Source organism: Phyllostomus discolor, chromosome 2 (genome assembly GCF_004126475.2).
Source record: "Phyllostomus discolor isolate MPI-MPIP mPhyDis1 chromosome 2, mPhyDis1.pri.v3, whole genome shotgun sequence".
Classification (NCBI taxonomy): Eukaryota; Metazoa; Chordata; class Mammalia; order Chiroptera; family Phyllostomidae; genus Phyllostomus; species Phyllostomus discolor.
Window position 1 is genome coordinate 192,737,471 of NC_040904.2, and position 5,226 is coordinate 192,742,696.

Below are 5,226 nucleotides of genomic sequence, written 5' to 3' on the forward strand. Positions count from 1 at the left end.
CTTTCTCCCTCCCTTCCCCTCTCTAAAAATAAATAAATAAAACATTTTTTTAAGTTACACACCCCCCCAAAAAAAATTGCTACTTTTTTCTTTAGAATGACCATCTGGAAAATAAAATATTTAGAGAAGAAAAGTATACAGTAAACTAGGTATGCTGGGGTGGAAAAAAGTCTGAACAGCTTGTATAATTCTTCTGTTACTATTAGGTTGTTTCTGTGATAGTAAAATAGGGACAACGGTAAAGCATACATTCTTACTCGTTGTATGTACTTTTAGACCAAGTCTTGTGGAATAAACAAAGAATGGTGCTTACTTATAGGGAGCCATTTCACGTGGCATGGAAATGTAGCTCAGCTTTCACATGGTAAACCAGTGGGAAGTGAGTGGCCCACAGGACCCACACCCACAGATAGGTTCTCCCATGGGGAATCAGGCCTGCATTGTACCTAGACTGCTGTGAGACTTGCTTTCTCTTAAACTCCTTCACCCTGAATTGAGGCAGCAAGTGCTTACTGTAACTTCCTGAAATATGTGCTAAACCTCCCAAGTATGCAGTGTAACTGGTTCAACCACCTTTCCCCTTGGTCTGCAATATCCTTCTCTTTGAAGTAGTTAGCAGCATTCCTTCCTTTGTTATCTGTAAAAGGTAATCACCTGCAGCAAACCTGTGCTTAGTAAATGAGGACCATCCCCCATTTAATGTACCCAGAAAAACAATAAAAGCCCATCCAGGGAGGAGCTGGGGCCCTCCCTCTCTCTCTCAGAGAGTGGCCATGCCGTCCCTTTTTCCCCGCAGGACTTCTGTAGTGCATGTGAATTTGTTCATAGCAGGCACAACACACACGGACCCTGCCGGCCAGGAGCCACATCACTTACTGTGTCAGAATGTGTACAAGCCACGGAAGCATACGAGACTGCGAGAAACAAGCTCCAGCTTCACCAGCACTGTTTTAACTCTAAAGCCTCTGAGAAGTTAAACTGAAATAACTGCTAATTGTTTATGTTTCATTTTAATAAAGATCCTATGTAAGAGAACAACATAAAGAAACTAAAATTCACTGACTGAGATTTCAAAGCCAAGTTCTTTATAGCACATTCACACGGGTGGGTCTAAGTAGCTGTCTCAGAGTCACCGTGTTTTACAATAAGTTGGAGTTTTGAACAGTAATCAAGTGTAAAATCCATTTTCAAAAGTGTATGGAGCAAGTTGAGTTCTCGTGTGGTCACGGATAGCCTCATCACATCGACCAACCCTCTCCTGATGTTCTAAGTACTTTTTCACTGGCTCCCCCCAGCTCTCAAAAACTCTTCCACCCTTCTTTTCCAGAGCTGAACTCAGTATCTCTCCCTTGTTGCAGTCGTTTGAATGGTCTTCCTGGCCTGTTTAATTCTGCTCAGTTAACATTTGAGGGATCTGGGTTAAAACTCTCCACTAATTCTTTACACCATTCTTGCAGCTTTTTCTGTAAGTCTAAAATTACTTTTATTTTGTTTTATGAAACTAGAATCTCCTCCCCTATTGAGGTTACTCACTAGTTTAAGAACTAGTAAAGAAAAGAGTCAAGTATTTCTCCAGCAAACTGTTTTCTGTATAAACTATAGCATAGATGAACTTAATCATTGATGGGGTGAAGTTAGCAAATATTATTTTGATCAGTAAATGAAAAGAGAATGTTTTAATTAAAATATCGCCATTTGCCATGCACAATGAGTTAATGGATATAGTTAATGATCAATTGCCGCTTAAATTATAAAAATGAAGCATGAGATACTAAATATATCTGAATGCCAATATACAATCCTTACTATAAAGTAGTAGAGCTTTATTCCCCAAAATAACTACAATCTGTTATCAAGTATCTCTTATTATCAATATACAAGAAGTAGGAAAAAACAGAAGAATATATCCAACAACAACACAGAAGCACCATCAGCAACACAGGACTTTAGAAAAACTCTAAAGACAAACAGTTGGTTTACTCAGCAATATAAACAGCAATCACCACAACAAAGGCAAGGGTGTATCAACCAGTCACATTACTGAATTCTTATTTAATCTGCTTTAAAAATATAAAATCACCAGGGAAATGTGAACACTGATAAAATAGCTGATGATACCAAGAAAAGATTGTTGACATAGAGACTGGGTTATAAAAATGTGCATTTGCCTTGCAGAGATTTACACTGAAGAGTCCATAGAAGAAATCTTACGATACCTGGGATTTCAAACTCATCTGGGTAGAAGAACTGATGTTCGTTAAAGCTGGGCAGTGGGCACAGGGCCATTCAATAAACTATTGTCTCCACACCATGTGATGTTAAAATTTTTTCCGTAACAGCAAGTTAAAGAATATAAAAATACTTTTCTCTCCATAAGTCCCTGGGTATGGAGAACATGACTGAGGAGTTGTTCTAGTGAGCTAGTTATGATAAGAAATAAGATCATGGCATGAAACTAAACAATAAATGTAGAAGGGCAAAAAGACCTTTAGAAAGTAGAAATGAGTATCCCAGAACATGTCGACGGCCCACTGGTGGTCATCTTCTCCTAAAGCGGATTACTATAGTGAAGACAAGGCATTTAGCATTAAGCAGAACATTGTACAAAAAACAAGTAGAGGTAACAAAGAGACCCAATTGAAAATGAAATAAATATATAAAATAAAAAGTGGTATTTATTGTTTATTTCCAAGTACCAAGCACTTTTCGTATGTTAAGTATTTAATCCTCACAAGCACCCTATAAAACTATCCCCTTTTCTCAGACACACCACCTAAATGTGCAGAGCATATATATTTTGCCCAAAGTTTAAGAGCTAGTAGCTGGGTGAGCTAGGACTTGAACGTTGGCAGCCTGGCTTCAGAACCTTCACACACCAACTCAGCTGTGCCGGTCAGTGGCCATCATAGCAGAGGTTGGGCCCAGCTGGCATATGCACCAGCACTTAAGCAGTCTTCTCTGACCCTGTGTAAGTGCTGTGTCAGAGGCTATCTAACTGCATGTACATGCCTGATGTTAGGTACATGCACAGAGCCCTCAATGGTCACTGCCTAGGGTGGACAGATGATGCATAAGAAATACACGCAGTATTATGCTTACCTGACTGTGTGGTTTCATAATTTTAGTAGGAGCACATTAATTCACTTGAAATCAACAACATTAAAAGTTTTATTACAGAAGTTGCATACAGTAATGCAGGAAGGGGAAAGAGAGAGTGGATCAACTATCAACATCAGAACTTGTGATTACACCAAACAGGCAAGAAGTAAACTGAATTGATAACAGCCTCAGAAAGCAGATCATAACTTTAAAACCTTTTGCCTGGACAAAGCCATTTTTCTGCCATCTTTATGGTACCTGGCCTCTTAGAATTCTTTTTCCTAGAGATAAGTTACACAGGTGCCTACTTTTAGTACCAAGCTTGTCTGTTATGCAATAGATGTTTTCACTAAATAAAATATATTTGTACACTTCCTTATACTTGTGCATTGTCCCGGTAGAAGCTTACTCTAGTCCTGTGATATGGAATCAATATCTGTATCTTGTTAAATTAAGAATCAAGCAAAAACAGGTAAGTGTTTAGCTACAGCAAAAATAATAATAAGATAACAGGAACAGCTTGGGTGATGGCTCATCCCCATAATCAGGTCTTCCAGAATTTCTGAGCTTCTTGAACTTTATAATGATAACTAGGTGAGAGTCTGAGACTTAACTTTCAAAGTTTTGAAGGCCAGAGCAGGTAGATGTACTGAAAAAAATTTCAGGCCTAGGGACTGCAAACACAATCTTTAACCCCCATTATTACCCTTGGTCAGATCAGACTCACACAACTCAAATGAAAGGAAAGGTCACTACAATCAAATGTTAAGGTTGAACACTCCCTGTAATTTAGACCCTGGGTGGGCTGGGCTTTTTATCATTCATGAAATTTCAACTCACCATTCTTTAAATGAACGTTGTATGCTGGATTATTTTGGTTTTATGCTAAAATGTTTCTGGTTCTGTAACATGTGGTCCACATATATAAATCATTAGTTCAGTGGATGTTCTTGTTTTCCCACACATATTTTTACTTAAAATGTTTAGCTACAAAATTTCTTTCTTATTGAAATTCATATGGAACTATCTACTTTGGATAAATTCAAGAGTGTAAACATCTATTATTTGCTTCTCGGTTTACATGTAGAATTTTTTTTTTCTCCAACAGATTTATTTTGGGGGGAAAGGAATGAATTTTGAGGGGGAAAAACATGGAGCAGAGAGGTATGGAATAAAAAATAAATACAAATGTAAGCTGTTTTGCTAATTGTTTTATAACCACAACGAATGAGTACAGAGAACATGATAAAGGTTCAAGATCAAGGTGTTCCTTTAGATAACACTGAAGATTTCATATCTGGTATTTGGAATTTAAGCTGCAATCCTTATTTTTGGATGGATCACTGGGGCTGAGACACAGTCCCCTTTCAACCAGACTGGAACAGAAGAATGGCCGTTTGGCTCAGGCAGAAGCAGATGAGGTGTATGGTTTCCTGTGTCACCTAACTACCGAAGTTCCTTCCCGTGGTGTGGTGCTGGGTGGGTTGTACTTCTTGTCAAAGTCCTTCTTAACGTGAGCCGCAATAGCCTTCCCTGTGCTATATTTCTCCAATGCCTGAGTAGCACACCCCACAGAGTTCTATCACATCTCCTGGGACATATTGGCATCTTTTAAGACCTCCTTTCGGTAGCACACGGTTACAGTGGAGCAGCACCGGCCAACTGCCCAGGTCTCCTGGGGGCGGGCCTGGCGAGGCTCACACCCAAAGGGGAAAGCAAACCTTGCTACCTAAGCCGTGGTGCATCTGTATGTACAGAAACTTTTAAAGGGGGGAGTTTCTTTGAAACAGATGCTGTTATTTATTTAACAAATATTTATTGTGTGCCCAATTACATAGTACCTGACGCATAGCAGGCACAGATTAAATATTTATGTGACACAATTACTGAGTGAATGAAAAATAGGCATAGTCTTTGGCTTCATGGAGACTATATTCTTCTTAATGAAAGAAATTACAAAATCTAAATACAGAAAGCAAATAAAAACTACAAGTTACAATCAGTGTTATAAATGAAATAAAAAAAATCATTTGAGACTCAGAGCAATAATGGAGGGAACCTGCAATATCTAACTGGATGAACTGAAACTATAATAGTTAAGCTGAGACAAAGTCTAAGAGTGAGTTG

The 5,226-nt window shown here is 38.6% G+C and overlaps 1 pseudogene; it reads right to left on the reverse strand.

Annotated features, from left to right (window-relative positions):
- Positions 1–4,344: 4,344 nt before the first annotated feature.
- Positions 4,345–4,949, reverse strand: LOC114513882 (annotated as a pseudogene).
- Positions 4,950–5,226: the final 277 nt, after the last annotated feature.